We start from the raw sequence: 23335 nt of genomic DNA, 5'->3' as shown, positions 1-23335 counted from the left end.
CACGTTTCATCAAATTTTCATACTGGACCCATCAAAAATATTGAAGCTCAAAAATCAATCACCACTGCAATAACTGTATCTACCAATAATCAATCAATCTGAATCGTCAGATCAATATCACCAGAACACATAGTTGAACCCAGAACACTGCATCAACAACCAGAACCAATTGTAACCTCAAAAATCATATGTCATAATGTATACGCTACTTCAGTGAAGCCAACCTACATGTATACGCTACTTCCTTTAACCCAACTTGCATATACCTCTAAAGATACTGACTCATAAAACCTCTGAACCAAAAACTATACCAATCAGTGTCATTCTGAATATATACTATCAAATTACAGAGTTCCAAATAGATAGCAGCAAATATCACCCTTCTTACTCAATCAAATAATCAACCAGACTCGATCTCCTTAAACAATCAGTTTTACTTTCAAATCTCATGAATATATCATTGACAAACATCAATAAAACTGTATTACTGATAAGATAGATCAGTCATCTCTAAACAACAGGATTTTATTTTGCATACGCTACTTGGAAATTCCGAACTAGTGTGTATACGCACCTTCACCAAGGCGAACCATCGTATAGATCTGCAAATAATAACTTATAACTTCGCAGCTATTCCAGACTTCAGACATACCTAGATCTAGCCCATCCATTATCAAATCATACAATGATAAGTCATTTCAGGTCTCATGATCCTGATCCAACATTGTATCCAAGATGCACAAGATATTTTAGATCATATCATAACCATAGCCCTTACAACATAAAATATACTTCAAATAGAAGTATTCATGAAAAACCATTTCACTTGCACACTTTTCCATTTGATCTTCTCCTCCTTATATAGTTTTAGCATTTCTCAATACCTCAGACCAAAACAACACTTAGAACCTATGGTATTCTTAGACAGGATCAAGTAACTATAATTCTACTCAATATTGTGGGCTAATACCATGGTATGGACCCTTGGTATTTATTAACCTTAATTTTCCATAATTTTCCATCTCATACATTATTTTACTCTTGTGAAAGTGTGTGCATACGTATACGCTTTTTTTGTTCAGTGAACCCACTTGTATACGTGACTTAGACTAGGTGAACCAATGTATACACCTTAATAAAATTGAAAACATTCTTTTTCTTCATTTTCTTGATTCTGATCTATAGTCTTTTGTTCCATCAACTTGTTCTTCTATACCATTTCCCTATTACCTCTGAATTGACCTGTTACAATGTGAGCTGCCCTTTAGAAAATCTAAATTGACCTGTGAGTGGGTTACCATCAAGGACAACACTGTGTACCATAATGCCAACAATATCCCCATTTGGAGTTGATGCAAACTATATTGGTGTTGATTACTTCAAGCTCTAGAACCTGTTAGATATATCGAGCAGCACCAAGATACTGTCCCCCTTTGACATCAAGGGCAAAGGGCAGACCAAGATATTCTCCCCCTTTGAGATGCACTATGTTGTCCATGCTCCCCTAGAGTACATGCAGATTTTGCAGAGATAATTTTCAAAAGATTAACATGACTTTATTACTCAACTATGTGAGTATGACCATCCTATCACCAATGATTCATACATACATCAACCACCCAACCAAGTGGGGATATACCAAATGTTCATACACTACATCATCCTTCCCATGTATAGTGGGGTACAAATATAATTACACCATAGGTCTTTACAGGACCTTAACAACAAATGATATGAATAGCTGAGATCATAGTTGAATTCAACAACCGTGATGCCAGCAATGCATAATTTTTTTGAAGGCTAATGCTCCCCTTGAACGTGTGCTACCTGTACATTGTCAACAATTCATTCATCAAGGCATCTTCATCAATCAAAATAACAGTAATTAACAAAGCATATCAGTAGACTTTAACCATCAATATCAGACTGAACACCCATGTCAGAAACTGATTTTGAATCTGACCCATTTCTTTTCTATCAAAAAAACATATACACTACTGTAGCCATAGAAACTCGCGTATATACATGACTCTACTTCATGAAACCCACATATAGGAAACATTGCTTTGAAAATTGATTTTAACAGTAGGATGAGGTAGAAACAACTCCAAATTTTTTTCTGAGATATTCAAATGCTTCTCTGGGAAGAGGTTTGGTAAATATATCAACAACCTGTTCTTTGGAGGGAACATACTCCAATTTAACATTTTTTTCAAGTACTTCTCGTAGAAACTGCTACTTAATGGGTATGTGCTTGGTCTTGGAGTGCATGACTGGATTTTTCGAAATACTAATAACACTTGTATTATCACATAGAATGGAGATGGGTGGAGAACATGTGATTTGAATATCTTGTAATGTTTGCATCATCCAGAGTAGTTGTGTGCAACAAGATGCAACAACCACATATTCTACTTTAGCTGTAGATAAGGCAATTGAACTTTGTTTCTTGCTGAACCAAGATACTAATCGTGATCCCATATAGAATGCACCTCCACTAGTGCTTTTTCAGTCATCAACATTTCTAGCCCAATCCACATCTGTATATGCATGAAGAGTGAGATCTGTATATTTAGGATACCATAGACCAAAGTCTTGAGTTCCTTGGATATATTTGAATATTATTTTTACAGCCCGAAGATGTGATTCCCTTGGATTGGCTTGGAACCTTCCAAAATTTCTTACCACATGCATGATATCTGGTCTGGTACCTATTAGATAAAGTAGAATTCCAATCCTGTACGATGGTTGATTTGCTGAAGGAGATTCATCATTAGAACTGAGACTACATCCTGTTACCATTGGAGTACATACTAGTTTGGAATCTTTCATTCTGCACTTCTTCAAAATCTTCTTGAGATATTTAGTTTGTGAAAGAAAGATGCCATCTTTTGTTTGTTGTACTTGTATACCAAGAAAATAAGTTAGTTCTCCAAGTAAAGACATTTCAAATTCTTGCTACATAACAGAAGCAAAGTTTTGACTCATAGATTCTTCATTACTACCAAAGATTATATCATCAACATAAACAACAATAATTAGCAGTTTATCATTTTAAATTTTTGTATATAAGTTGTTGTCTACAGATCCTTTTGTGAAACCTTGTTGTTGAAGATATTTGTCAAGATGATAATACCATGCCCTTGGAGCTTGTTTCAGTCCATATAAATCCTTTTTAAGTTTGCATACAAGCTTTGCATCATTTCCCAGAATGAATCCTTCTAATTGTTCAACATATACTTCTTCTTCTAATCTCCATTAAGAAATGCAGATTTTACATCCATTTGATAAACTTTGAATTTTTGAAAACTTGAAAGAGCAAGAAATATTCTTATGGCTTCAAGTCTAGAAACAAGTGAAAATTTTTCTCAAATTCTATAACTTGTTGTTGAGCATACCCTTTACAAACAAGCCTTGAATTGTTTCTAATAACCTCTCCATTTTCATTCAACTTATCCTTGAATATCCATTTTGTTCCTATAACATTTTTATCATGAGGTCTAGGAACTAATTCCCAAGTATCATTATTTTCAATTTGGTCAAGTTCTTCATCCATGGCCTTAACCCAACATTCATCTCTACTAGATTCATTTACATTTTGTGGTTCTATGGAGGATAATAATGCTAGATAACTAGAAGCTCCTACAAGAGTTCTTCTTGTCTGTACTCCAGACCCTTTTTCTCCTAGAATTTGAGATTCTGGATGATTCTTTTGAACATACCTAGATGGAGCCTTTTCCCTATTAGATGTATCTTCTTTTGATGCTTCATTGGTTTCTTCCTCTATATCATTTCGATTTGATACGGGAAAGCATTCACCATCTTCATCATTATCATATTTTTTTTGTTGATGTCACATGTTCCAGACTTCACATGCTTCATCGATTACAACATCAATGCATTAAAAAAAAATTCGAAGTCTCTTATTATAAAATTTGTATCCTTTACTTCTAGATGAATAACCAAGGAATATTCCTTCGTCTACTCTGGGTTCAAACTTACCAAGTTTTTCATCAGTCTTTTTGATGAAACATTTTCTTCCAAAAACTCTGAAGTGTTTTATAGTAGGAGGCTTACCATACCAAAGTTCATATGGAGTTTGATCACTATTTACACAAACATGAGCTTTGTTGAGAATATTTACTGCAATATGTGCAACTTCACCCCAAAAGGTGTCAGGAGTTCCATATTCATCAAGCATAGCTCGAGCCATTTGTTGAATTGTTCTATTCATTCTTTCCACCACACCATTTTGTTGAGGAGTTATGGCAATAGAGAACTATCTCTTTATTCCATGTTGTTCACAAAATTCAAAAAAATCATTTGATATGAATTCTCCTCCCCGATCAAATCTGAGACATTTGATTTTTAGATATAATTCATTTTCAACTAAAGCTTTGAAGACTTTAAACTTTTCAAATGCTTCATATTTATGCTTTAGTAAACCAATCCAGCACATTCTAGAAAAATCATCAATGAATAAAATGTAGTATTCTTCTCCACAAGGTTACGTTTTCCTTGTTGTCCCACACAAATCAGTATGAATGAGTTCAAGAGGCTTACTTGTTGATCCTTCTTTGGAATTGAATTGAAATCTAGTTTTCTTACTAAATTGACATGGTTTGTAGATGGTATTTTCTAGGATGTTGATATCTGGAAGATCACGAACAACCTTGAGCCTGCATGATTTTCTTATTTGAGAAAAGCTTAGATGCCCCAATCTTCTGTGCCATAGCCAATTTTCTTCTATTTTTCTGAGATGACATTGTTCTTGACCTCTGCCAATTTTCTTCTATTTTTTTGAGATGACATTGTTCTTGACCTCCTTTTAGTATATATAGATTGCTTGGAGTTCTTGTACCTTTGATTATGGTCTTTCTTATGTCAATCTCACAAACTACACATTCTTTTGATCGAAACACAACTTCATTTCCTTGATCACACATCTGACTAAAACTGAAGAAGTTATGCTTTAAACCATCATCATACATAACAATTCCAGCTTTAACCTTTTCTTTTAAATAAACATAACCTTTACCGTTAATGACAACAGGTGTGTCATTTCCAAAAGAGACATTCTTTTCTTTTTCTAAAGCTTTGTATGAAAGGAGTTTATATTTATCACCTGTCATGTGTTTAGAGAATCCGCTATCAATGTACCACTAATTTTCTTGTCCTTCTACAAATAGAGCTATGCCATATTTTTCTGACTGAAATTCCTTCCTTTTCCATACCTTGGAATTTGATGATGTTTGTTCCTTTTGAATTGTTGGTCGAAATTTGCTCCTACATTTAGATTCTTCATGAACAAAGTTATTGCAAAATTAACATTCAATTTCATCTTCAAGAGGAGAAAATTTATTATAATATATTTTCTTGATTCCTATCACGCTTCTTTATTTTCTTGCTTCTCTATTCATGATAGTTTTGTAAGAAACACATTGAGCAACCTTATGACCAAAGTTATGGCATGAAAAACATTTTCCATCAAAAAACAAGTTTATGTGATCATAAAATATTTTGGTATTGTTCACCTTTTGGTTGGTGCTTCTATTGATGTTCACCCTTGGAGTAAAATGAGCATGATTTACCTGGGGAGTACCTTTAGCCTTTTGCTGAGGATTGACGCATTGTTCACTGGTTTTTTCTACATCAAGATAGCTTTTGCTGATGGCTGAAGGATTTTCTGGTTGGGATGTTTCTCCAGTGTATATAAGACTAGTATTTATAAGAGGAGAACGTTGAACCTTGATGATTTCATCTAAGGTTTCTGATCCTTTAGAAAATCTAAGATCCAAATATTTTTTCTTCTCAAGTTCTTTTCTTAGACCCACTACTTCACATTCTAATTTTTCATTGTGATTTCTCTTTTAGTGAGTTGATGTGTCAAAGTGTTTATGACCATATTATTTTCTTCCAAACAGATTTTAAGTTGAGTGATTTCTTCAAGAAAATATTCCTCTTCTAAGGCATCGATAAAATCATCGTTGTCATAAGCCATGAGTAGTTCAATATCTTGTTCAGATTCATCTTCATCACTATTAGATAAGCCATCACTATCTTCATGAGTATAATAACTTCTTCTATTAACAATTGTTTTCTATTACCTTTTGTAGACTCCTTTCCTTTGTCATGATTATCTTTATGAGGACATTTAGCAGCATAATGACCAACTCTACGACAAGCAAAACATTTGAATGGAAGCTTAACTTTGAATCTTCTAGAACCCTGTTGGAGCTTCTTTACAAAGTTTACCTGATCTTCTTCTGAAATATATCTTGATCCCTTGAGATATTCCTTTTCTTTTTCCTTTGCCGAAGCTTTGAAAGCAACTTCTCTAATATCTTATGGACCTCCTTTCCTCATTTTGAAGGCAATTAAAATTCCATGAAGTTGAACAACAGTAATATATTGTAGATCCTGCTTCTCTTCAATGGCAGATATTTTTGACTCAAATTTAGAAGATAGAGATCTCAAATTTTTCTCTACTAAAGTAGCCTCCTTTATTTCTTCACCCAGATTCTTCATACAATTTACAATATCATCTACTCGTAAAAAGTAACTAGCAATACTTTCATCACTATGCATCTTGAGAGTTTCATATTGAATTTTGAGAGTTTGGAGATTAGCACATTTTACCTGGGACTATCCTTCGTAGCTCTGAATAATTTTGTCCCATATTTCTTTGGCTATCTTGAGCTGCATGACTTTGATGAATTCTGATTCTGACAGACTTCCTAATAAATTATTGATGACTTTGGCATTGGTTTCATATGACCTATTTCCTACTGTATCTATGGGTATTGCTTCTGGAAATTGGTATCCTCCGTCCACAATTTCCCAAACATCAGCTCTATGTGACTGAAGATAGGCTCTGGTTCTTATCTTCCAATATACTAAGTTGTTTCTGTTGAAGATTGGTTGTCTGATAGCTCCCATTCCTTCATGATTTCTCATCTTGTGAGATCTTCCTTCAAGAAATAAAGCTTCTTTTGAAGGACCTGCTCTGATACTAATTGTTGGGAGAAACGCTGAGAGGGGGGTGAATCAATATTTTAACTTTCACAATAATGATTTTCCTTTTCAAACAATATACGTTATTTTACTGAAACCAACTAGTATAAGTCCGCAACTATAAAGAATGAAACCAACGTATATGTAATAAACAACTAATTCATTGTCTTAAATCAGAGTGTGATGCATTAAGCAATAAACAGATGCAGTAAGAATAGAATAAATCAACACACATAAGCAGCACACATGAACACTAGGATTTTTTAGGTGGAAACCCAATGTGGGAAAAAAACCATCACTATTGTCATCTCAGTCTTCAATCTTCTTATAATAAAAAGTGTTTACAAGTTTTTTACTGGTGCAGACTTTTCCAGTATGCAGCCATCTACTTGCTGAAGGCTACAAACTTCACTCGTTTTCCAGCTTCTACTTGCAGGGAACCACAACCCCCTAGCTCTTGTACTGGCTAATATGTTTACCAATACGTAAGCATCGACCTACTGAAGGCTACTACCTTCACTCTTCTTGCAGGGACCACGTTTCATAAATTTTTTAGACTGGATACTCATGGTACACAAAAATAAAATATGAAGGCCACGTTTCATCAAATTTTCATACTAGACCCATAAGAAATATTGAAGCTCAAAAATCAATCACCACTATAATAACTGCATCTACCAACAATCAATCAATTTGAGCAATCATATCACTATCACCAAAATACAGAGTTGAATCCAGAACATTGCATCAACAACCATAACCAACTACAACATCAAAAATCATATGTCAGAACGTAAACACTACTTCAGTGAAGCCAACCTGCATGTATACGCTACTTTTTTTAACCCAACCTATGTACCCCTATAAAGATACTGACTCATAAAACCTTTGAACCACAAACTGTACCAATCAGTGTCATTCTAAAGATCTACTGTCAAATTACATAGTTCCAAACAGATAGCAACAAATATCACCCTTCTTACTCAATCAAACAATCAACCAGACTCAATCTCCTTAAACAATCAGTTTGACTTTCAGATCTAATGAAGACATCATTGACAAACATCAGTAAAATAGAAGTACTGATTAGATAGATCATTCATCTCTGAACAATAGGATTTTCTTCTGCATACGCTACTTGGAAATGTTGAACCAGCGTGTATACGCACCTTCACCAAGGCGAACCAGCGTATAGATCTTAAAATAATAACTTATAACTTTGCAACTATTCCAGACTTTAGACATACCCAGATCATAAAATTTAAAGAATAAAACATACGTTAGCATTCATATCTAGCCCATCCATTATTAGATCATACAATGATAAGTCATTTTAGGTCTCATGATCCTGATCCAACATTGTATCCAAGGTGCACAAGATATTTCAGATCATATCATAACCATAGCCCTTACAACATAAAATATACTTAAGATAGAAGTATTCATGAAAAACCCTTTCACTTACACACTTAGCCTTATATATTTTTAGCCTTTCTCAATACCTCGGACCAAAAGAACACTTATAACCTGTCGTATTCTTAGACGGGATCAAGTAATTGTAATTCTGCTCAATATTGTGGGCTAATACCATGGTATGGACACTTGGTATTTATTAACCTTAATTTTCCATAATTTTCCATCTCATAAACACTTTTACTCTTGTGAAAGTGTGTGTATATGTATACGTGCTTTTTGTTCAGTGAACCCGCTTGTATGCATGACTTGGACTAGGTGAATCAACGTATACACCTTAATACAACTGAAAACATTTTTTTTCTTCAGTTGCTTGATTTTTATCTGTAGTCCTTTGTTCCATCATCCTGTTCTTCTATACCATTTCCTTGTTACCTCTGAATTGACCTGTTACAATGTGATATGCCCTTTAGCAAATCTGAACTGACCTGTGAGTGGGTTTCCATCAAGGACAACACCATGTACCATAATGCCAACATTCACAAAGAACCAACTTTAGACGTTGAAGAAATCCATTTGGCCATATCTTACAATGAATTAAATATAATTACCACTCCTCAAACTCTCAATATAGAAGGATATATTACGAAGAAAATGGTAATAATGTTGATTGATTCAGGTAGTACCCATAATTTTATTCATTGTAAGATAACCAAGGATTTGAATTTCTTTTTATATCCTGTTAGCACTTGAAATTTCACCTCAGGCTGAAAAGGCAAATCTCAAAGCTACATCAAACCATTCAGCCTCGTAGCTAGCCCTACGGGGCAGGAGAAGGCTCTCTCCGGTCAATCTCGATAGATCTTCGATGGGATGAGATGACCAACACGGTAACACTGATATTTAGGCTAGTAAACTGATTATAAAGTTGATTTGGAGGTTTTTGGGGTTTTTGGTGGCAAATTGAGGAGCTGCAATTTAGGGTGCGGGGATTGGACACAGTTTCTGCAGGGGGTCTTTGGGGCGAGATAGGAACTTGTATTGATGTCTTTAGCTGAAGTGGGTGATTAGGAAGAAAGATAAGAAGGCTAAAGAGAGCAAACAATGAGTTTGAATTCGCTTTAGACAGTAGAAAACATAGAGATTAAACAAATTTAAAAGTAGAGCATGGCAAGCATGAATTCTAACTTTATCACTTCATTTGTTTAATATGCAGCAGTATAGAAAGGAAATGAATCACATAAAAAAGCTTACAATAACATGAAGAGACACACCATCAACACAATGAGTCCACAAGAATCCCAAAGATGACTGCAAAACCCTGGTCTTCCTTAGCCAAAAATTGCAGAGATAGAAGTGAATAATACAATGATAGTTTCTCCCTCAAGAGTCCAACCTTCCAACCCTTGAAAATGACTAAGAAAATACATAATATAGGCAAGCCAACCTCTTCCCTTGCCTCTAGGGGTCGAGCTCATCCTTCTAGGAGCTGTTTCAACTAATTCTAAACTAAGCACTACAAAATAGGCAGTCAAAACAACTTGCCTCTAAAAACTTGGAAACCAGTTCATACAGTCAATTTTACCCTTTTACATGAGAGAAACTTCTAGAAGAGTAAAACAAGGGTAAAATTATCCAAAAAGTGCCACAAGTACAGTAAAAAGGACCACCATCGACCTCAGCAAGTCAAACTGGAGCTAAACTGCAAATTCTGGGCTGAACTGGTCAAATCTGGCACAAATTCTTCAACGGGTCGTGCACATCCTCCTCAACGGGTCGTGCACTTTGGAGCCCTGTTTGGAGGCCTTCCCGGTGTCAGAATGAGGTGCAGGATAGCTTGTTGGAAAGTTCTCTGAGTCTACTTTCCAACCCAACTAGAATTTTTGGATTTGGAGGTCATTTTCCTAGTCAAAAGTCAATTATCCCAAGACTACTTCTGCAGCTCAAAAAAGGGGCAGAAAGTCAAAATTTGGCTGTATTTTGACCTTTTGGAGGCCCAAAACTCTATGAAAACTCAAGGTAATGCATGGGCATATGTAAATTTGCATGAAAAATCCAAAAATGTTGAGTTTTTGCAAAACGGAGCTACGATGACAAAGGGTCTCACCGGGGGTGAGACCCGTTGAGAAGCCAAAACCTGTAAATTTCCAAAAATTGCCAAAATTACCCAAAACTTTCAAAATTTTTTGGGATTTGAGCTGTGGCTAGGCTATTGAGTGCCTTGATCCTTCAGTGAGGCCTCAGCCAAGATATGGAGGGGATCGGGCCTCTTTCTCCTTTTTGTGCCTTGGCCAAACTCCTTGGATCCGGCGATTGTAATTTTGGCATTTCTCTAAAACCATGACACCTGTGCAAAAAGTGAAGGAGGTTTTTCTTCTTTGGCATGTTATGGACAAAAACCTCTCTCAGGTTTCCAAAATTCATCTTTTATTGCTCTGAAACATCATTTGAGTGCAACTTGTCCCGATGTGTGAAACAAGGGATTTTGTCGAAATGGAGCGAAATGAAGGGGATAGGGGGCTTCTAAATTCTTGGGGAAATTTTTGGGAGTGGGGAGGGATGTTAGGAAGCAGGGGAAAGTGGAATCTCAGAGATTGAGTGAGGGGAAGGGGTCGAAAAGGGCAAAACACAGGCCAAACCTAGAAAATTGCCAGGTTGTAGCTAGAAACTAGGGTTTGTGCAAAAATGAGGAATTTGGCGGATCTAAGGGATGGGAAGTGTTTGATAAGGTAATTTAAGGATAGGGAAAGGTGTATGAACATTCAGGAAACAAGTTTTTCTGGTGATTTGACCATCCAAGAGAAATTGCCTTCAAAACCCTAGGAGAGGGAAATGACCTTGCCTAGGCACAACTGAAGCATGAATAAGGTGTAACATGACCCAATGGAACCTAATATGATGATAGAAACCCTCTGAATGATGATAGGCTCAGCTGAATGATGACATGGACTGACATTTGGACAACTTTGAAAAGTGTGAAAGCAAACCCTAGACCTAATGCCTAGTGACCAAATTTTGCTTGAAGACTCACTGAAATGACAAAATTTGACTTTGACACTCTGAGAACACTTTGTAAGAGCACATTTGATCACTGGAGGAAGGCTGGAAAGATTGACACTAACATTGGCTCCAATGGGGATGGTAGCTCCTTGGAGGTGCCAAGAACCTTAGACCTCTGGGAGAGCAGACCAGTGCTTGCAACCATTGGGCGATGGGGTCATTGTTTCGGCAAACGACACAAGACTTTGACTCATTTATTGAATGAAAACTTTACTGAAAACTGACTGAAACTTAACTGAAACTTGACTCAAACCGACTTGATGGCAAACTGAAATAACTTGAAAAAACTCACTCAACAGACCAAACACAAATGACTCATGACCGACTTAAAACAAAACTTTACAAAGCTTTTGGAAAAACAGCAGCAATCCATCAAGATTTGGAATCATGATGAAAACCGCCTGCATACTAATGAAATATGTACAATCATGTATAATGAGCTTTCCAATGTAACCAATCCAGCAGATGGCTACATAAATTTCTGCTCTCGCTTATCTCGAGCAGGCGAAACGATGAACCTGTAGGCAACTCAAAATAACCACTGAAACCAAAGCTTATGATAATGAACCAGGCAACATTTATCTTTTCTAATTCTTGCAGAAGAATGCCAAAGGGATCTTGATAATCATGAAGCACTACCTTGTTTGGAGATCCAGCTGCAAAAATATAAGTACTCGCTTCATTCTGATCTGAAAGAACAGTGGGTTGCTGATTGATAGGAAGGCACAGAGAGGTATAAGCTTCTGCCATATGAGTGTTGGCTGTAAATTCCTTGACCGTGAGAAATTTTGACATATTGTCTCTCTCAAGCATATATTCCTCAATTTCATGGTCTAAATCATTCTTAAACAAAAAACAATCCTCAAGATCATCAAACATGACAACCTCATCATCTTCATGAAAGAAAATATTATCTGTTTGCTGATCTATAAAACTAATTACAACACTGTCATCATTTTCAAAAGAGGAAGAAGTTTCACCAACACTTTCGTGACCATGTGCACACTGCCGATTTGCTTTAGCTTGGGTTGTAGCATGACCTTTCAAAAGCTGATCTATCTCTTCTTCAGACAAAGGAGATAAGACTTTCTGTTTCCCTTTGCTCAAACAAGCCTTGTCTTCTTGAAATAACATTTCAAAACATGAAAAATCTGAATGACAGTCCTGATCTTCTGAAACTTGGAAACATTGTTGATCATCTTCATATGGCATGGCAATTAAACTATCCAAATTATGATTGAAAGAAGAGTTTTCACTTACTTGAACAAAGATCTCATCTTGATGTTCATGAGCTGGCTGAATTACCTCCTCATGCAGGCTCTGTTCTAATGGCATAAGGACATTTGGATCAAGAACTTTGTCCATGATCTCAACAACAAAACTCTCCTTTTCAGGATTCGGCACAAGGTATTCTTGGTCACCATGATCTGAATTTTGATCTGAAATAGCTGAGTTGACTGCATTACATTCTAGAATTGAATCTTGGCTATCTTGCACGCTGTCTTCTTCTGTGGGCAGATCTGAAACAAGCTCTTCTCTTTCATCAATTACAACCATATAGCCATCTTCAACCTGCTGATCTGGACAAGTATCCTCTAAGATTTCTATGTGCTGCTGAAATGGATTCTCATACAGAGCTTCCATGATCTCTTCATCCATGAAATTATCATCTTCATAAAACTTCTCAAGGCTTTCAATAAAACTATAGGCATGCTTGCAATAGTCTTGAACTAAATTTAATGATGGATAAGAGTCCTTATATCGTTCAATGAACATAGCATGAAAATCCTTTAAACAATAAATACAAGCAGGCGGAAAACCTTCATACCATGATTGAGCTGTACCTTCCAGAGTGGCCAAGAATATCTTCATCAAGCAATCTTCAGGAAAATCCACCTTCAACTTGCGAATATGCATGTGAAATCTAACCAGATGTAGAGCAGCGTCCTTCCTACCATCATCGTTAAATATAGGAAAATTCCTTGACCAATCTACCTTCGGAATTTTATTCGGAAAACCTGGAATGTGATCTCGACTCAAAGGAGCATATCTTCTTGCGATCCGATCCATCTTGAAAATCTCAAAGCTACTGATCTCTCTGCAGTGAAGTCACCATGAAGCATTGATCTCTGGATTTTTCAGTGAAGGAGTCGCCAGTGAATGATTTCAGCCTTCCAAGTGTCTGATCGTTGTCCACTATCAACAATCAGATCTAAACTTGATATATGTACTGGGGTGAAATGCAAATGAAGTGCTATATCCACAAGCTCACGGAGATTGACTGAAGCAGCGTTTATCTACTAATGCTGATGTAAAATAAGAGCGTTTTCGAAGGCTACCTGGCGTAACTTCAGGCTCCGTCTAAGACTTATGAAACAAACACATCAATCAACAGACAAGTTTGTTCTCCCCAGTATGGTCGCCAGTATGTTAGCACTTGAAATTTCACCTCAAGCTGAAAAGGCAAATCTCAAAGCTACATCAAACCATTCAGCCTCGTAGCTAGCCCTACGGGGCAGGAGAAGGCTCTCTCCGGTCAATCTCGATAGATCTTCGATGGGATGAGATGACCAACACGGTAACACTGATATTAGGCTAGTAAACTGATTATAAAGTTGATTTGGAGGTTTTTGGGGTTTTTGGTGGCAAATTGAGGAGCTGCAATTTAGGGTGCGGGGATTGGATACAGTTTCTGCAGGGGGTCTTTGGGGCGAGATAGGAACTTGTATTGATGTCTTTAGCTAAAGTGGGTGATTAGGAAGAAAGATAAGAAGGCTAAAGAGAGCAAACAATGAATTTTAATTCTCTTTAGATAGTAGAAAACATAGAGATTAAACAAATTTAAAAGTAGAGCATGGCAAGCATGAATTCTAACTTTATCACTTCATTTGTTTAATATGCAGCAGTATAGAAAGGAAATGAATCACATAACAAAGCTTAAAATAACATGAAGAGACACACCATCAACACAATGATTCCACAAGAATCCCAAAGATGACTGCAAAACCCGGGTCTTCCTTAGCCAAAAATTGCAGAGATACAAGTGAATAATACAATGATAGTTTCTCCCTCAAGAGTCCAACCTTCCAACCCTTGAAAATGACTAAGAAAATACATAATATAGGCAAGCCAACATCTTCCCTTGCCTCTAGGGATCGAGCTCATCCTTCTAGGAGTTGTTTCAACTAATTCTAAACTAAGCACTACAAAATAGGTAGTCAAAACAACTTGCCTCTAAAAACTTGGAAACCAGTTCATACAGTCAATTTTACCCTTTTACTTGAGAGAAACTTCTAGAAGAGTAAAACAAGGGTAAAAGTATCCAAAAAGTGCCACAAGTACGGTAAAAGGGACCACCATCAACCTCAGCAAGTCAAACTGGAGCTAAACTGCAAATTCTGGGCTGAACTGGTCAAATCTGGCACAAATTCCTCAACGGGTCGCGCACATCCTCCTCAACGGGTCGCGCACTTTGGAGCCCTGTTTGGAGGCCTTCCCGGTGTCAAAATGAGGTGCAAGATAGCTCGTTGGAAAGGTATCTGAGTCCACTTTCCAACCCAACTGGATATTTTGGATTTGAAGGTCATTTTCCCAGTCAAAAGTCAATTCTCCCAAGACTACTTATGCAGCTCAAAAAAGGGGCAGAAAGTCAAAATTTGGCTGTATTTTGACCTTTTGGAGGCCCAAAACTCCATGAAAACTCAAGGTAATGCATTGGCATATGTAAATTTGCATGAAAAATCCAAAAATGCTGAGTTTTTGCAAAACGGAGCTACGATGACAAAGGGTCTCACCGGGGGTGAGACCCGTTGAGAAGCCAAAACCTGTAAATTTCCAAAAATTGCCAAAATTACCCAAAACTTTCAAAATTTTTTGGGATTTGAGCTGTGGCTAGGCTATTGAGTGCCTTGATCCTTCAGTGAGGCCTCAGCCAAGATATGGAGGGGATCGGGCCTCTTTCTCCTTTTTGTGCCTTGGCCAAACTCCTTGGATCCAGCGATTGTAATTTTGGCATTTCTCTAAAACCATGACACTTGTGCAAAACATGAAGGAGGTTTTTCTTCTTTGGCATGTTATGGACAAATACCTCTCTCAGTTTTCCAAAATTCATCTTTTATGGCTCTGAAACATCATTTGAGTGCAACTTGTCCCGATGTGTGAAACAAGGGATTTTGTCGAAATGGAGCGAAATGAAGGGGATAGGGGGCTTCTAAATTCTTGGGGAAATTTTTGGGAGTGGGGAGGGATGTTAGGAAGCAGGGGAAAGTGGAATCTCAGAGATTGAGTGAGGGGAAGGGGTCGAAAAGGGCAAAACACAGGCCAAACCTAGAAAATTGCCAGGTTGTAGCTAGAAACTAGGGTTTGTGCAAAAATGAGGAATTTGGCAGATCTAAGGGATGGGAAGTGTTTGATAAGGTAATTTAAGGATAGGGAAAGGTGTATGAACATTCAGGAAACAAGTTTTTCCGGTGATTTGACCATCCAAGAGAAATTGCCTTCAAAACCCTAGGAGAGGGAAATGACCTTGCCTAGGCACAACTGAAGCATGAATAAGGTGTAACATGACCCAATGGAACCTAATATGATGATAGAAACCCTATGAATGATGATAGGCTCAGCTGAATGATGACATGGACTGAAATTTGGACAACTTTGAAAAGTGTGAAAGCAAACCCTAGATCTAATGCCTAGTGACCAAATTTTGCTTGAAGACTCACTGAAATGACAAAATTTGACTTTGACACTCTGAGAACACTTTGTAAGAGCACATTTGATCACTGGAGGAAGGCTGGAAAGACTGACACTAACATATCCAACACTAGAGTTTCAAGTGATAGTTGTAGATGGAGGACCTATAAATTTATCAAGGAAGTTCCATAATGTAAATCTAACCATGGGGGAATATGTACTAAATAGTGAAATGATTTCCATTCTAATGGGTGGTGTTGATGTTGTATTAGGAATCCAATGGTTACAATCTTTGTGGATGATAACTATTCATTTTCAAGAAATTTTATTAAATTGAATTGCGACATATCATAGGATACTTAGTAAGATAATCAGCTCTAATGGCATGACAAATATTTTGAAGAAGGAATAATGAGGTAATTGCACAATTATGCTCACTGTATGTTCAAACGTCTAAGTCACCAATTTCTCTAGATCTCTAAAGAGTTATTGAAAATAATTCTAAGGTATATGAAACTTTGAAAGGTCTTCCACCTTTTCATGATCATTATCATGTTATTTAGTTAATTCCAAAATGTGTTCCTCCAAACATAAAACCTTATAGATATCCCTATGCCCAAAAGCATCAAATTGAATGCATTGTTGCAGAAATGCTATAGGATGGTATAATTCAACCTAACCAAAGTTTTTCCTCTTATCTAGTAGTATTGGTGCACGACAAGGATGGATCATGGTGTATGTGTCTAGATTCTAGAGAGCTCAACAACCGCACTATTAGAGATAAATTCCCCATTCTTACCATTGATGAATTTTTGGATGAATTAGATGGAACAATTTACTTCACCAAGTTGGATCTTCATTCAGGATATCATCAAATTAAAATGAAGACTATTGACATTCTGAAAATAGAATTCAAAACTCATGAAGGTCATTATGATTTTTTGTTCATTCCTTTTGGCCTTACTAATGAACCTTCCACATTTCAAGGTTTGATGAATTCCACTTTCAAACCCTTCCTTATAATTTTTTTTATTGTATTTTTTGATGATAGACTAATCTACTACAAGTCATAGAAATGTCATGTTCAACATGTTGACAAGGTGCTCAAACTATTAGATGAAAAACAATTGTATGAAAAACCCTCCAAATGTTTCTTTGGGGTATGTTGTAACATCCTTTATTTTTTATAACTTCGTTTTTATTTATAAAAGAGGGTATAAAAAAAAGAATAAAAAATGAAAATGAAAAATGGAAAAAAAGGAGATGAAATGAAACCCCATCAAAAGAAAATCAAAATTTGTATAAGTGAACTTGTTTAAATTCCACTTCAAAGAAATAAATTGCATTGTAATAAATTTTTATGTGCATCTTGTTTAAATGCCACAAATTTTTGTTTTGATTTGAATCATATTGTTTAATCATGGTCAAATCATTTAAATTTATGTTTTAGAATAGAGAATAAGTTCACCAAATTGTTTAATCTTGGTAGAACATTATTAGATAGGATAGAATAGAATAAATTATGGCCTAACATTCTCAAAATTTGGCCAAGAGATATATTAGATTAAGGGTTGGATTCATTAGTAGATAATTAACTCTTAAGGGTGATTAATTTTTGTATTAATGTAAACCTTTATTATGTAATAATCCAAAGTCATAAATGACAAATCAAATTTTTCGCGAAGCGCTAAGCAGCTGGCACTTTTGGACGGTGATCCACTTCCCTACCTAGATCAACAGAGGGGAAGCCACTTCACACCCCCTTCCACCGTTATGCAATAATGGAAAAGGGGGGGGGGGTCCGAAAGTGGTTTTCATTCACGCGGTCCCCCTGCAACGTGGTAGCTCCTACTCACTTCACACCCCTCCCCACTCATTACCACTTACCACCCCCCCCTCCAAAATTCGCTTATCCACTCCATGCATACGTCATCCTGCCAACTTCATTCCCTTTCTTGCGCCTTCCATTCCTCGACCATTTCACTCCACATGTCCATATCCATCACAATCCATTTCCCTATTTGTTTCTTCCAATCAATATATTCTTTGCTGGCCATAAATGAAAATCCTTCCATTTAGTAACGTTTTCCCTTTAACGATAATACATCATTGGTTATAAATAAGACCTTATGCCCATTACGCGATTTTTCCTTGCTTTGTCTTTTATTCACTAGTTTCCTAAATTTCTCTATTCCTTGTTTTTTCTCTACGACATAGCTGAAAATTACCATCAGAACAAAACCTTTTTCATTCATAAGCTTTTTGTTATCTCTTCCTCCTAATTATGCAAATAATGGCTCCTAAAAGAAGATATAAACCCTCTGATAGTCAATCTTCATCACAGGAAAATCCCAAAGCCTCTAATGCCCTAGACCTTGATCACATTCCCTTGGCTTACCAGTTCTTCAAAATTACAAAAACAGAGGGTGAATTTGACATGTTTGAATTGCACCATTGGTTAAAGTATAATTACCAGGACTCTAAAGATGAAATAACCTTATGGGAATATTTATTGCCCATGTACATGTTTCCTCAAACCCATCCTTTTCTTGACCTAGTTATGTGGTGTCAAAATAAGTACAATATCCTACATAGAACTGTGGTAGCTCATAATGGAGACATTCTGATATCCATTACCCCTGAAAATATCAATAAGATGCTTCTTATCCTTGAAAATAATTCCCTTAACATTTTCTCCACTATTGTTTTAATGGATCTATACCATAAGCTCATCTTCCTTCAAACAAATCAAAATTTTTAGATATTTCTTCCAAAAGATGTTGAACTTCCTAAAAAGAACCCTCCTTATCCAACATCCATGTTCCTTGAGAGAGCTAAACACATCATTTCCTTAATTTCTTGCTTGTTAGGTTACCAAACAGATCAATGGGTAGATGAATCTATCCTAAGTTATCTATCCATCTTCTCTAAAGAAAACAAACCTACTTTCATGTATAATTACAATCAATTTTTGGTTGAAAGTATGCATGAATAATTGATGAAAATTACTACTGAAGGAGTATCTACATATTCCTTTGTGCTAGTGCATATGATTCTTTTTCAATAGGAAGACAAGTTGCCTATAACTTTACACAAGCAGGATGATCAACAAGTGATTCAAACAGTTACACAGTGGAATTAATTGATCAGGAGTAACTCAATCGAGTTCAAGTTTCCATATTTCATTGACTATGTTATTCATCTAGTTACACAGATTCTCAGAACCCAAACTGAGCCTAGGATCAGTCGATAAATCAAAAGGATCCCGCATCTGAGTGACCAAGCCAAGACAAGGGACTGGTATCTTTACCACAATTATATAGAGATTAGGGTGTATGGCCATGAAATAGCTCCATACAAATTGCCCAAATATGTTCTAATGAGAATTTTCTCTCTAGAATATATTAGGAAAATGATTTATCTGGATGAACTACATTTCATTTCAGGGAAGAGGAATTCTTAGTTCAAAATCGAGTCACAAGTAGGATCATTTATTTGCATTACCAAATCAGTAGGTATTCTTAGCAGATTCAATCCTCAAATAGATGGGTTTCTAACCAAGTTTCACCTGGTCTTATGACCCATTAGTATAATCTCCAACTTAAGGGTGGAACTCAAAACCACACCTTATAATCATACTCTAAGACTAGAGATTGAAAAGTACATAAATCAGGAATAGTGGGAGGAGAATACCCTTCAGGAAGCAAAAGAATATACTTTACCTCCTTCTACCCTCCAAATTCCCACTTCTCAGATTAGGTAGGATAGGAGGCCTAGAGAAGAGTCTTCATCATCAACAAAAGGTGAAAAAGAATTCATTCATTATCAAAATAAATCAAGGAATGATTCCAAAGGCACTACTACTCTAAATCAGAAAGAGCCTATAATAATCAATTTGGATGATTCATAGGTTTCTATAGGGACATAAGAAACTCTAATCACTCCTCCATCTTCCTCTTCAGTTTCACAGAATTCGTTGGAGATCCACCAGTATGCAGGAGTGAGTGAGCAAGAGGAGCCAAACGTCTTCACTAATTTCCTTGAAATTAAATAGAAGAATGAATCTTTGAAGGAAAATGTACATGCTCAGTTTTGGAAACAGCCATCAACTTCACAACAAAGGTTATTGACAGATTTTGATAGTGAAAAAGGCAGGATGCAAATGGAATTCCTACAAGGCCAAGTGCCTTTTCCAAAGGCTTCTTCAGATTATAAAAAGATTTTATTTTCTTTTGATGCTAAGCAAATACATCCAATCGATCATATGGACATGCATAAACAGTTTGGTGAGATGATTTTCTCTACCATGACCAGCACTACTATGGAATTATCAAAACTGAGGACAACTCTTTCAAATGTATAGTCACAATTGAAGATAGAAAAGGTATCCTCTTTGGCAAAGGATAATAGGGTAAAATCATTAGAAGATTTAATTATTAAAATTGGGTATGATACCAATGATGTTAAAGCTACAGAGGACATTATTAGAAAGAAGAATGCAGACATTTCAACATTAAGAAAGCAACTTAAACTACCTTCTATAGAGGATCCTCAAACCAAGGAGATAGCAGAAAGTGAGCAGCACAAAGAAGAAATGCTCAAGTTGATCATTGAGAAAAATGTACAGATAAAGACAATGGAAGAGAAAATTGAGAAATTGCTTAAAGAAAAAGAGGAATCTGCTCAACTAGCCATAGCTCCAATTACAACTATACCTATTATAGTGTCAAGGACAGTAGGGGAATCGACATCAGCAATAGCAGAGTCTACATCAATAGCAAGAGATTTAAACAAAGTCATACAGGAGTTGTCTCTCCAGAGACAAGAGAATGAAAAGCTTCACAAGAAATTTAAGAATCTAGAGACTCAGAAGATTAAAAATGACACTCTTTATGTTGAAGAGATGCAAAAGACCCATAGATTGACCAGAAGGATAGAAGAGTTTGAAAATGAGTCATTAATGGCTCAGACCTTGGCCCAAGCCAAGGAAAGTATTTGGGAAGATATCAATCAGGCTATAACTGAAGTTTGGCCCTCCATATAGATTATTTTTGAATAGGAAGAGATCATAAATAGGTGCCAAACAATTATGGAAGAAGTTAGAGAACTTCTAAAGGATAAACCAAGTGAAGCCACAGACATGATTAAAGTTCTAAATTCAAAAAACTAGAGCCGAGATGGAGCAGATTCAGATTATGGACAAGACTGAAACTATTTTGGAGATTAAGAAGGTTTTGCAGAAAAAGAATCTCATGACTCAGTTGGAGACCAAGTGCCAAGCCTTGAAAATTGTTGTCCAAAGGTTTCATTTCAAGTTCAACTTACTCAACCAGAGAGGACAACCGGGATTAGTGGCACCATATTATAGGTTGATCAGTTTGGAGGAATATTATCAAAATCTTTATGCAATTGCAACTGATAAAGCTAGATCTGCGGGTACAAGGGGTCACCTTACAGGGAAGGAAATGTTATATCTTTAGATTTTGATTTAATAATCAAGCATGAAATCAAACATATTTTTATTAATAAGCTTACTTTTGGAAAGTAGACCGAGGTTGATGAAGTTTAAAGGAAGTTGGTTAATATTTCTATACCAAGTGAAGATAAGTGGGATCACCTATGTGAAATTATCGAGTAACTTTCATCATCAATGGAGAGACAACTAGGTAGCACGTTTTGGGGACTAGATCACCAACAAATTCCTAAACATAGTGCCCACATTCAACAATTTTAGAATTCCTATAATTTTGTACTATTTTTGTATTTTGTTTAAATTTTTCTCTAGAAAATCTTTCAATTTATATAAATAAATCTTCCTTCGAGTTATTAAGGGTTGAACCCTTGGATGAGCTTTTAAAGCAGAATTGTAATCGAGTTGGAGATTTTCTTCAAATTAATGAAAAGATTCCGAAATTGACTCAAATAGTTTGTCTTCTTGTAAGTTTTTCTTATGTGTTCATTTCATTTTGTTTTTCTTCATGTATTTAAGTCTTTATGTAGAAATCTAGGTAAGATCAAACTGAATATTGGTCCATCTTAAATCCCCCATGAGGTTATAAACAATAATTAGGGATTAGTTTATAAATTTGTTTGTTATTGTAAACTCCTCTATATCAATAAATTGTCACACCCATCTACATTATATTTAATATATTTTGTTGACTAGGAAAACATTGTTTACCTGCTTTCTTTCTTATAATCAATCAAATATTATGTTTGAATATTTAGTCAATTGTAATTCCTTAAGACTCTGTTATTCACTTAATTTAAATCAATTAACTATTTTAGACAAATAGACAACCATTTCATCCTATTTGATATGATAATCACCCTATGAGTGACCTCAGTTGAAGATTTATTAAACAAAAAGGTATTACAGACCCATGTGCTGGTGTGTGTGTGTTCTGTGTTATTGAAACAACAGATCGATCAGATTGCCAATACACAGAAAATAAATGGAAAGACAACAGAGAAATACAGTAAGCAACACAAAGACACAAACAGTTTTTAATAAGGAGTTCACCCTATTCTCCAGGGCTACATCTCCGGTCCAGCTTCAGTGGTGGCCTTGTTTTATTGTGTCTTTTAGTATAGAAATTACAATACAGGGACTCAATATGAGTTCTCCTGAAGTAGATTTTTCTTGGCAGGATGGTTCTTGGATTCCCCAAGCCACTCGGAGTACACAGACTCTTATTCTTCCTACCAGCTCTGTGACCCTTGGTCTACAGTGGAAAGAGCCAACTATGGTGCTCAATCCGGACAGATTCCTCTATGGGAAGGCTTGATTCTTCAAGCTCTCTGGTGCTCGATGCTGCCTGTGGTCAGCTCAGCCCTCTGTCTCCTCTGCTTGGCTCTACTACTCTCTGTGCTCAGTCCTCCTCTCAGGGTTCACCGTTCTCTGTCTCTCTTGGTCGCTTGGACTCTTCTCTATTCCTCTTCTCTCTTAAAACTCTTTTCAACTGTCTCTGTTCATGGCTTTAGCCATTCGATCTCCATGCCTGTTCGGTTCCTCTCCCACCTGCGTCGATTCGCCTATCGCCTGCATGCTTGGATTACCCTGTTCGGTGTCAACATGAATGCTCGAGAAGCAGCGACGTGTCTCCATCGAAACAGCGCCAGCCTGTTTGTCGATTCATTTCTTTGGTTATGTCATGGA

The sequence above is a fragment of the Pinus tabuliformis genome, chromosome 3_1 (assembly GCF_031772625.1).
Source record: "Pinus tabuliformis cultivar Carrire ecotype Pingquan chromosome 3_1, CPIR1, whole genome shotgun sequence".
In the NCBI taxonomy this organism is placed as follows: Eukaryota; Viridiplantae; Streptophyta; class Pinopsida; order Pinales; family Pinaceae; genus Pinus; species Pinus tabuliformis.
Note: the sequence above shows the minus strand (reverse complement) of the source record.